The sequence below is a fragment of the Monodelphis domestica genome, chromosome 4 (assembly GCF_027887165.1).
Source record: "Monodelphis domestica isolate mMonDom1 chromosome 4, mMonDom1.pri, whole genome shotgun sequence".
Taxonomy (NCBI): domain Eukaryota; kingdom Metazoa; phylum Chordata; class Mammalia; order Didelphimorphia; family Didelphidae; genus Monodelphis; species Monodelphis domestica.
In genome coordinates this window covers 348,737,941-348,750,705 of record NC_077230.1, presented here as the reverse complement: position 1 = coordinate 348,750,705, position 12,765 = coordinate 348,737,941, and positions in this window count along the sequence as shown.

Genomic DNA, 12,765 nt, shown 5'->3' with positions numbered 1-12,765 from the left:
ACAGTGCCTTTGATGCTTGAGGTGAGGGAGATAATGAGCTTCAGAGATTCCTCTAACATCAGGAAATAAGAGAATCATGACTTTAATCTGATTTTTAAAAGGTCAAATCAAAAAGTAAGGAATGATACTAAAGGTGCAAATATAAATGTGTGGTATGGGGAATTTGGGATGCTGAAAAGACATCTAAATGGGGATGCTCTGAGGGTAGATGGAGATGAGAGTCTTGAATGCAGAAGAGAAATCAGGACTGGAAATTTAGATCTGAAAGTCATGTGGTTTGACTTGTTGGTTAAAGACATTTAAAAAAATGAAATGATCAAATATAAATGTTGATAGAAAAGAGGATAAAAGACAAATCCTTGACCAATATTCTCTCTAATTTATTGAGATGGGGACAAAGAACCAGAAAAGGAGACAGAGGAGTTGTCAGGGAAGTAGGAAGAGAACCAGGCGAGTGTCTTGTCTCTGAAGTTAAAGGAGACGGATACAACAAATGTCCCAGGAGGTGATGGAAGTGGTTAAAAATATCAGATGCTGCAGAGAGTTCAAAGACAATGAGAACTTGGAGTATGTCTCCTCAATCTGTTATTAAATGGCAAAGATGACTTTGGAGAGTGTATTTAAACAGAATGATGTGGGAGAGGAAGTCAAATTGAAGGACATAGAAGAGAAAGTAGAGCCTAAGTCTCTCGAGACATATTGTGCTTTGACAACTTTGCCTGCAATTTTAGCAGTGAAGGGATAGTAAAATTATCATGGATAGATGTAGGCCAGGGGAGACTCAACCATGCTTTTAGGGCAATGGAAAAATGGCACTGGAGAAGATAAAATGAAGATGTGTGAGAGTGGGGATGATTATGGAGCAGGGTTCTGGGGAGGTAATGAGGAAAGGGGGCAGATTCAATGACATAAAAGGAGGAATTAGCCTTAATGTGATAAGAGGAAAAAAGAAGAGAATGAGTGGTGATGAAGAGGACCTCTGAGGATGAAGGAAAAGAAGGGAGAGGACACACTCAGGTTCACTTTGAGCTGTCTCCCCAGGACTCAGCTTCCTCACACAACCTCAGAGCTAGAAGGGAGTTCAGACCACTTAGTACAATCAGTAGCTGATATGAAATCCCTGAAACTTTTTAAACATCCGTATCACTTGACCATTCAGCCTCTAGCTAAAGAGTGAAAGGAGGTCCCCTGGAAAGAAGCTTTGACACCTCCTGAGGGAGCCTGTCCCCCTGGAGGCAGCTCTACTGAGCAGGAATTCATATTTCTAACTTTTGTTCCCAATTCAGCCTCTTGAGCCAGAAGGAAGAAATCCAAAGATCGTTTCCCAGATTCTGGTTCATCTGGTAGAAATCAGAGATGGAGTCTAAGCAGTAACCCAGTTGTCTGTCTACCACACACACACAGACCCTGCGATGTCATCTGTTTCACAAACTTCTTTACAGGGATTAAGCTCATTTCCCAAATACTCAGTGAGCTCCTCACGGGCAAGCCTGCATTGTTTGACTTCTCTCCCTTGCTCCTTCCCTACCCCAAGGACTGAGGATAGCTCTGACGTCCATAGAAGATTCTCAGTAGAGACTTCTTGCCTTGATGGAGAAACCCTGCTCTGAAACATTTTAGGTAGAGATCTGAGGCAAGGAGGTGACACTTTTAGGCTGGGGGCCAGGTTTAACCCTGGACTTTTCTATCATCCAGCCTCAAGAGAAAGTCCCTCTGGCCATGACTACAGATCAGAAAATAATCAGGCCCCTGAAAAGGTATCTTTCTATAATGCAGATTAGTTCAAATCTGATATTACAGCTGGAAGGGACCTTGTAATCATTTAATACAAAGATTTTTTTTTCATATTTGGGAAACAAAATGAAGCAGTTGGGCTAGATTCCTTCTAAGATTATTCCAGTCTTATATTCTATCCTCTAAAGTCTTGGGGAAGCTTGGTTTGGGGGGATGATTAGAGAAGGGAAAGAAGATTACATCATCTGGACATAAAGTCACTATCCTTGCCCAGCATTGCCTGAATCCTGTACCCTCCATAATCCCACCCCTAACCTGGCCCACAGGAATCAGGGATCAGGATTTGCTCTTCTTTGATTTCCAGTTTCCAAGGATGCCTACACATCTTATCTGATAATTATTGCTGTATTCCTGGTGATCTTCATTTGCTGCTTCGTGATTTATTTTTGCAGGAGAAGAAGAAAATAGAAAACAAAAGGTAAGAGAAGGGCTTAATACTTAAGTCCTTCTGTTGCTCACCAGAGCCCTTGATTATTGCTGTGAGTGAGTCAAAGATCTCCTGTTTGCCTAAATAGGGTACCTCCCCTGGATATTGAATATAGGATCATATCCTGGGCTGAGGGACCTGAGCTTTGCTAGGATGAAAAAGAAACTCCCTAGTGGTCCCTGTGATAGGTGGTTTGTGACATAGCTGATTTTCTACTGAGAATCAAAAGAATGGACTCTTGGGGGGGACTCTTGGGGGGAAATCTTACTTCATTTCAGCCTTGTTCTCTATATGCTCCCATCTAGGAACTGGTTTCTGGGTCATTTTCTAGATCTAATTGCATTGATAGAGAAATTTGTTTGGGCTGCCTTTTGCAAGGCAGTCTGTTCCTAGAGCTATTCCCTTCAATACTTGAATATGGGTCTACTCCCAGGTACCAGTCCCAGTTAATCCCTGAGTGTTTTAGCCTGTTCTCCTTTACTCAAATGGCCGTTATATAGCTACCCTAGCCCTGTACCCTGTTCCTATCCCAGGCCTACCCATCTACACACTGACTAAAGGATTTAAGTAATTTCGGCTTGAATAAAACTTATAATCAATTATTTCTAGGAGGTGTGGGTTGGACTTTTCCATATCTGGGTCTCACTTATCTACTTATTGAAACACTTCAGTCCCAGAATGCCAGCTCCTTTCTCCAATCTCCCTCTTCCTTATCACTGCCTCCCTTGCCTCCATGTCCTCTGCCCTAAATGAGGGAGCCTCTTCCCCATGCTCTTGCCTCTGGTAAACTGAGGCCTTGAGACTATGGGGAGATAACTGGGGCTTCCCCCAGGAATCATATCCTAAAGGCAGTAGGGTACCTAGTTGATGCCCAGTAAGGGACTACTCGTTGCCAGAGACTGTGCCCCTGCAATTGTCAGACACTCTACTCTGTCCTTCATAAGATTTTTTTTCATCACTTGAATTGGGTCTTTTTAATTCCATTCAAATATATTTCAGAAAGCAACTTATTTTTGTTTTAAAGTATATCTCCTTGTACATTGAACACAGAGACTGATACACTGGGGCACAATCTAACGTAATGGACTTCTCTACAAGCAACAACGCAATGATCCAGGACAATGTTGAGGGATTTATGAGAAAGAACACCATCCACATCCAGAGAAAGAATTGTGGGAGTAGAAACACAGAAGAAAACAATAGCTTGATCACATGAGTTGATAGGGATAGGATTGGGGATGTTGACTCTAAATGATCACTCTATAGCAAATGTTAATAATATGGAAATAAGTTTTGAACAATAAAAAATAAAGTATATCACCTTAATGGTTCATTAGTATCATTGATATTTTCATTCTTATGGACCTTTTCCATCTTTATTTTCTCAGATCCTGGCTGTATGCCTCTGAATGAGTTACCTACCTCTTAGTGTTTCCTAAGACTAGAGATATCAGAGGAGGCTCAGCCCAGCCCAGCATTGCTAATGGAATTAGCACCTAGAATTCCCTAGAATTAACTTCAAGTCCATTCCCTTATCCTTGAGACAATCAGTTGTCTTTACTTTTTAAATGTTCCATTATTTTAAAACATAATTGATCTTAAAACTATACTGTTTTAAATAGCTTTTATTTCTTCTTTTTCTCATTTACAAAGATGTCATATTGACTGTTTTTGAGATCCAAAATAATGGAATAAGGAAGGAACTATCTGAACTTCCCTAAATTTACTTCCATACAATCATAATAAATATGCCTCAGAGCAGACTGGAGAGTACCAGAACCAACAAAAGACATAGTGGAAAAACAACATCACTTGACCTCTATTTGCCTGTGTTTCTCAATTGTGAATGTATGGGGGGGGACTGGCCCACAACCCTCCCAAGAAAGAAAAGATAGAAGGTTGACCTTGGGGGAAGGACTGGAGCCAAGGAGATGGATAAGTAAGGAGGTAGACACCCATGCAATAAGTATAACAATCGAGCTCCACGGAATAAGCTGAGCTACTTAGCTTTCCCAAGGACATGAAACAGTTAAGTAGCTTTGAATCAACATACAGGAGTAAGCAATGAACATGGAGATCACCTGAAAGAAAAGCCACTGTCCCTTACAGCCAGGGCTATAAGTACAGACCAGTCCGGCTTGATGATAGGAGATTAAGAAAGAAATCGCCAGTTCCTTAGAACTGGAACTCTAAGCATGAACCATTTGAGGATAAGAGGTTAAGAAAAAAAGGTCTTTCAGGAAAAGAAAGAGAGAGAGAGAGAGAAAGGAAGTTAAAGTTGAGCTTGGCCAGAGGCCAAGCTCCAGGAAAAACCGAGATAGGTGAGAGGTGATAAGTTAAGGGGCTGGCTTTCTGTGGTCACTCCTATTTATTGTCATTGAGATGCAAATTTACATAATACATATGGATGAATACACAGTGGATTGCCATTGGTTCAATTGTAAATTACGACATGGTAGGGGCGCGGTTTGTCTCAGCCAGGTGAGCACAAAGAAACCTGAGTTGGTGCCTAACTCTTAGAGATGCTGGGATCAAAGGTCAATGTTTTTCTTGCCATGCTCGGAACCGAGCATGGGCTTCCCTAAGACAATCCTTATGGATAATTTCCCTTGTGTATACACAGGTGTGGGCTGTTACAGTAAAATAGGGACACACTGGAGAAGGACATGGCAAACCACTACAGGATCTTTGCCAAGAAAACCCCTTGGATATCAATATGAAGTGAAAGGCACAATTGAACAAGAACAAAGTAGTATTTGTTTTGTATCATTTCTAAGCATTTTATATTATAAATAATCCTTTTATAGCACTTTAAAATATTTTAATTGTAAGGGTTAAATTAGGAGTTCTGAAAAAATAAGAGAGTAGCTTTTAATAATAAGTTTTAATGAGAATATAATAGAGTTGTAAATTAATATTATTCCTTTAATCCAGAAAAAGAAAACTTCTAGCAGCTTTTAACAATGAACAATTTGATTTAATTAAAATAGAGATAGTAAAAGAATGTAGTAATGGAGGGAAATATAGGAAAGAGGTAGATAAAGAAAATTTCCTAATGTCTATACTAGTTATCCTATAACTACCTATAATTACTATCTAAAACTGCCTATATCTACCTACAACTGCCTATAATTATCACTAAGAACAACCACCCCATAAAGTTCCCACCCAATCCAGTCCAATCAAAACCAACCCAATCAGTGTTTAATCCAATTCCAATTAGGTCTGTCAACGAAGACCAACCACCTTCCAAAAAGTTCAAAAAAGAAAAAACCCTAACAGCCCAAACCAAAAGCCAAAAATGCTCTCTAAAGGCTAAAGTCAAAAGCTAAGCCAAAAGTCCTCTCGGTAAGCTCAGACTCACCTTTATATTCCAGCAAGTAAACACCAATCACCAACCCAACACACTCCCAGCACCCAACTTCCCTACAACTCCTACCCCTAACTGTCAGGAACTGAAAGATCCAATTGTCAGCAATTGACTCCTTTTATAATCTTTTCCTACCTCATTCTTGTCACTATGGTTCCTCCTTCATTTCTCTATGGTTTCCACTTTCTGTCACTGTGGGCTGGTTAATCCCTACACATCTCTATGAGGTCCCCTCTTAAATTAAAAAAGGAATAAAGAATTCTCTTTTACAATCCCCCCATGATCCTTTGGGAGGCTAGTCTCCCCAGTGGATCAGTTAGACATATCTAATTTATACTTATACTTCTGAAAATCTTCTAGTTAAAGGTGCCTATAATATTACACTAACTAATATAAAACTAAAATAATAATAAGGAAAAGGGAAATCAAAGAAAAAGAAATCAAAACCAATGGTAGGTAGGTCCACTGACAAAAAGCCAATGGGGGCAATCCCCTTTGGCATAAGAAATTTATATTCATTAAATGTGTACTACTCCCTTCAGTTCAATCAATACTTCTCATAGTTCACTTTAGATCTTCCAATGGAATGTAGGTTTCCTTATGGTGTCTTCTTAAAACATTTCACTTTTCTTGATTCAGAGAGTTAACAAATCCTAAAATTACTCTTAAAAGATTTCAAATCTTGAATTTTATAAAATACAATTCCCAGTTACAAATAATACAATCCTAAATCTTAGGATTTATAAAAATTATACTCTATGGAAAATAAGAACTTAGAGATATCAATTTAAATCTATCAGATACTCCATAAAAATATACAATCAATTTTCCCTGAGGCAGGTGATGACCAACATTTAAATACTTTGTAAAGATTATAATTTACTTATTTTAACTTTTCTCTGTAGTCCTATAAAAGTATAATAATAATATCCATTTCTAAAAAGAACACATGCTAGTATACATATTTAAAACAAAATACAAATTCTATAATATAATACAAATTATACATTTACACACTGACTAATGGATGTCTAAACTTATTCTATTGGAAAAATCAAAACATGATTAATACTGGTATCATATGCTTCAAGTTCAAAGGAAAATCAAATATCCTATTTAAAAAATGAAATTCCAGAGTTCAATGTCAGTCCAAATAGTGTCCAGTTGTTGCTGCAGTTTTATCTTCAATGCATGTGACAGGATACAGTCAGACAGTTTTAATGGAAGGTACCCATTTTACATGTGTGCAGTGTATCCATGAGGTCTTTTCTCCAATTTTTATTGTTGTTGGAGTGGTTAACAATACTGTGTATTTGCTCCAAGATAGAAGAGCGGTAAGGGCTAGACAATGGGGGCCAAGTGACTTTCCCAGGGTTACACAGATGGAAAGTGTCTGAGACCAGATTAGAACCTAGGACCTCCCACCTCTAGGCCTGGCTCTCAATTCACTGAGCCACCCAGCTGCCTCCTCTCAGGCCATTTTAAATGAGTCTCAGTGCACAGTTTTCCAATTATGGTCTTAAATTTTCTATTCATTCTTTCAACTTGGCTTGAGCTCTTGGGATGATATGGTACATGGAATTTAGGAGTTATCTCCAAACAGGAATAAATTTCAGATAAAACCAAAACAGTAAAATGAGTTCCCTTGACTGAATCAATACATGCTTGCAGACCAAAATGAGGAATAATTTATTTTAAGAACACTTTGGCAACAAACACCACTTTGACTCAAGCAGTAGCAAACACTTCTGGCTATCTGGTCAGCAGGTCTACAATGACTATACAAAATTTATAATGTCCGGCCTTTGGCATTGTAATAAATTCAATTTGTGTATTTTCAAAAGGTGTGTAAGCCAGAGGAAGTCCACCAAAAGCTTTTCCACAAAAGGCATGTTGATTATATACTTGACAGGTAGAGCAGGCAGCACACACTTTAGAGGCTATGGTAGTTATACCAGGGACTGTCCATAATATTTTAGCAGAGTCCATAATGCCTTGGGTTCCAAAATGACCATTTTAATGAATGGATTGACATATTTGGTGATAAAAACTTCTAGGGAGTAGGGGTTTTAATTCAGATGACACCTATGCTCCATTAATTTGTTTTGCTTTGCATTTTTGTTTCCATTTTTTCACTTCCTTTTCTTTCTAAGAAAGGGATGAAATCAAAACATGCCCCCCCCAAATGGAAATTATCCACAAGCTCTGGAAGAACTCAAATTGGAGCTTATCCAAAAGATGGAAAACTTCTGGAAAGAAAAATGGGAGAAAGAGAACAGCAGTCTGATAGACAAGACTTCACAATTGGAGAAAGAGCTGGAAGTCTCTAACAAAAGGGTAGAACAAACTGAAAAATGAATCCAGTCCCTAAAGACCAGAAATAAGCAACTGGAAGACAGTGAGCTTGCAAAACAGTAAAAATTAATAAAGCAAAGCCAAAAAATTAATGAATTAGAAGAAAACATAAAATATCTCACTGACAAGGTTACAGACCAGGAAAACAGAGGAAGAAGAGACAACGTGAGAATTATTTGTCTGCCCAAGAAACCAGAGATAAACAAAAACCTCAATGCTATATAACAGGAGATTATAGAAGAAAATTGCCCACATGTTCTGGAGCAAGGGGGCAAAATAGAAATAGAAAGGGTTCATAGAACACACTCTATACTAAATCCCCAAAAGACAACACCCAGGAATGTAATCACCAAATTCAAGAGCTTCCAAGCAAAGGAGAAAATCATACAAGAAGCCAAGAAGAGGAGCTTCAGATATAGAGGGCCCCCCATAAGGATCACACATGACTTAGCAGCTAACACTCTAAGAGACCATGAAGCATGGAACACTATATTTAGAAAGGCAAGAGAGCTGGGTCTCCAACCAAGAATCAACTACCCAGCAAAACTGACTATATACTTCCAGGGGAAAGTATGGGCATTCAACAAAATAGAAGATTTCCAAGTATTTGCTAAGAAAAGACCAGGATTTAGTGGAAAATTTGATATCCAATCACAAAAAGCAAGAGAAATATGAAAAGGTAAATATGAAAGAAAGGGTAAAGTAGAAAAATCTTATCTTTTTCTTTAAGTCAAACTCTCTTCTATAAGGACTACATTTACATCAAAATGATATATATTAGTATGTGAGGAAAATGTATTGTGTAACTTTCAAAAATTGTATGCACCATAAGAGTAGTTAGAAGAATCATGCATAGGGAAAGATTGGGGCATCAGAAGATTTCGTGAAAGGGGGGGAAAAGAAAAAAAAGGGGAGGGGGGAATCATCGATGATACTAAGATTTACTTTAAGAACTCAAATGCAGAAAATAAGAAATAATAAATGCAACCTTTTCAGATCATAAGGCAATAAAAATATTGATCAGTAAGGGTACATGGAGAGCCAAATCAAAAATTAATTGGAAATTAAATAATATGATACTCCAAAAGCCATTAGTTAGAGAAGAAATCATAGAACCAATTAATAATTTCATTGAGGAAAATGACAATGGTGAGACATCCTCTCACACCTTATGGGAAGTAGCCAAAGCTGTACTTAGAGGAAAATTCATATCCTTGAGTGCATATATTAACAAATTAGGGAGGGCAGAGATCAATCAATTGGAAATGCAAATCAAAAAACTTGAGAGCGAACAAATTAAAACCCCCCAGAAGAAAACCAAACTAGAGATCCTAAAAATTAAGGGAGAAATTAATAAAAATAAAAGTGATTGAACTATTAAACTAATAAACAAGACTAGAATCTGGTACTTTGAAAAAGCAGACAAAATAGACAAAGTACTGGTCAATCTAATTTTAAAAAAGAAAGAAGAAAGGGAAATTAACATCATCAAGGATGAAAAGGGGGACCTCATCTCCAATGAAGAAGAAACTAAGGCAATCATTAAAAACTACTTTGCACAACTATATGGTAATAAATATACCAACCTAGGTGATATGGATGAATATTTACAAAAATATAAATTACCTAGACTAACAGTAGAAGAAATAGGGAGGGGGGAATCGTCGATGATACTAAGATTTACTTCAGGAACTGAGTAACGAATAGACGCTATATGAAATGCATAACAACAAAGTTTATTGGATTCAGACACAGCATATTTCTTTCTTTCCCCCCCCCTTTCACCAAATCTTCTTGATTTAAGATTTCTTAAATAATCCCATATCAGAAAAAGAAATCCAACAGGCCATCAAAGAACTTCCTAAGAAAAAATCCCCAGAACCTGATGGATTTGCAAGTGAATTCTCATAAACATTCAAAGAACAGCTAATCTGAATACTATACAAACTATTTGACATAATAAGCAAAGAGGGAATTCTACCAAATTCCTTTTATGACACAAACATGGTACTGATTCCAAAGCCAGGCAGGCCAAAAACAGAGAAAGAAAATTATAGACCAATCTCCCTAATGAATATAGATGCAAAAATCTTAAATAGGATACTAGCAAAAAGACTCCAGCAAGTGATCAGAAGAGTCATCCACCATGATCAAGTAGGATTTATACCAGGGATGCAGGGCTGGTTCAATATTAGGAAAACCATGCACATAATTGACCACATCAACAAGCAAACCAACAAAAATCACATGATTATTTGAATAGATGCAGAAAAAGCCTTTGATAAAATACAACACCCATTCCTATTGAAAACACTAGAAAGCATAGGAATGGAGGGGTCGTTCCTAAAAATAATAAACAGTATATATCTAAAACCATCAACTAATATCATCTGTAATGGGGATAAACTAGATGCATTCCCAGTAATATCAGGATTGAAATAAGGATGCCCATTATCACCTCTATTGTTTGACATTGTACTAGAAACACTAGCAGTAGCAATTAGAGAAGAAAAAGAAATTGAAGGCATTAAAATAGGCAAGGAAGAGACCAAGTTATCACTCTTTGCGGATGACACATGATGGTCTACTTAAAGAATCCTAGAGATTCAACCAAAAAGCTAATCGAAATAATCAACAACTTTGGCCAAGTTGCAGGATACAAAATAAACCCACATAAGTCATCAGCATTTATACATATCTCCAACACAGCTTAGCAGCAAAAACTAGAAAGAGAAATCCCATTCAAAATCACCTTAGACAAAATAAAATACCTAGGAATCTATCTCCCGAGACAAACACAGGAACTATAGGAACACAACTACAAAACACTTTCCACACAACTAAAACTAGACTTGAACAATTGGAAAAACATTAAGTGCTCATGGGTAGGACGAGCCAATATAATAAAAATGAACATCCTACCCAAACTTATTTATCTATTTAGTGCCATACCCATTGAACTTCCAAAATTTTTTTTTACTGATTTAGAAAAAAAACATAACAAAGTTCATTTGGAAGAACAAAGGATCAAGGATATACAGGGAAATAATGAAAAAAATACAAATGAAGGGGGCCTTGCAGTCCCAGATCTCAGACTATATTATAAAGCAGTGGTCATCAAAACAATTTGGCACTGGCTAAGACACAGAAAGGAGGATCAGTGGAATAGACTTGGGGTACATGACCTCAGCAAGACAGTATATGACAAACCCAAAGATCCCATCTTTGGGGACAAAAATCCATTATTTCATAAAAACTGCTGGGAAAATTAGAGGACAGTGTGGGAAAGATTAGGTTTAGATCAACACCTCACACCCTACACCAAGATAAATTCAAAATGGGTGAATGACTTGAACATAAAGAAGGAAACTATAAGTAAATTAGGCGAACACAGAATAGTATACATGTCAGACCTTTGGGAAGGGAAAGATTTTAAAACTAAGCAAGACTTAGAAAGAGTCACAAAATTCAAGATAAACAATTTGGACTACATCAAATTAAAAAGGTTTTGTACAAACAAAACCAATGTAGCCAAAATCAGAAGGAAAGCAACAAATTGGGAAACAATCCTCATAAAAACCTCTGACAAAGGTTTAATTACTCAAATTTACAAAGAACTAAATCAATTTTATAAATAATCAAGCCATTCTCCAATTGATAAATGGGCAAGGGACATGAATAGGCAGTTTTCAGATAAAGAAATCAAAACTATGAATAGGCACATGAGAAAGTGTTCTCAATCTCTTATAATCAGAGAGATGCAAATTAAAACAACTCTGAGGTATCACCTCACACCTAACAGATTGGTTAACATTACAGCAAAGGAAAGCAGTGAATGCTGGAGGGGATGTGGCAAAGTAGGGACATTAATGCATTGCTGGTGGAGTTGTGAATTGATCCAACCATTCTGGAGGGCAATTTGGAACTATGCTGAAAGGGCAATAAAAGACTGCCTGCCCTTTGATCCAGCCATACCACTGCTGGGTTTGTGCCCCAAAGAGATAATAAGGAAAAAGTCTTGTACAAGAATATTCATAGCTGTGCTCTTTGTGGTGGCCTAAAATTGGAAAATGAGGGGATGCCCTTCAATTGGAGAATGGCTGAACAAATTGTGGTATATGTTGGTGATGGAATACTATTGTGCTAAAAGGAATAATAAAGTGGGGGAATTTCATGGAGACTGGAACAACCTCCAGGAAGTGATGCAGAGCAAAAGGAGCAGAACCAGGAAAACATTGTACACAGAGACTGACACACTGCAGTACAATTGAATGTAATGGACTTCTCCATTAGTGTCAATGCAATGTCCCTGAACAATCAGCAGGGATCTAGGAGAAAAAACACTATCCACAAGCAGAGGACAAACTGTGGAAATAAAAACACGAGGAAAACCAACTGGTAGACTACAGGGGTTGAGGGGATATGACTGAGGAGAGACTCTAAATGAACACTCTGGTGCAAATGCAACAACATGGAAATGGGTTCGAATCAAGAAGACTTGTGATACCCAGTGGAATCGCACATCAGCTATGGGATAGGTGGGGGTGGGGAGGGGAGAAAATGATCTTTGTCTCCAATCAATAATGCTCGGAAATGACCAAATAAAATAATGTGAAAAAAAGAGAAAGGGATGATTTGTTATCAAATATCAAAAAAAATCAAATATCAAATATGATTTGTTACTACTCACCAAAGTTAGAATTAGTTCAGGCCCTTGTGAGACAGCGAGCTTTGTGGTAGTATCTGCCTGGTGGTTCCCTCTAGAGTTAGGGTTAGTTCCACCTGTATGAGCAACAGCCAGGCATTCAGGTAATTAGAG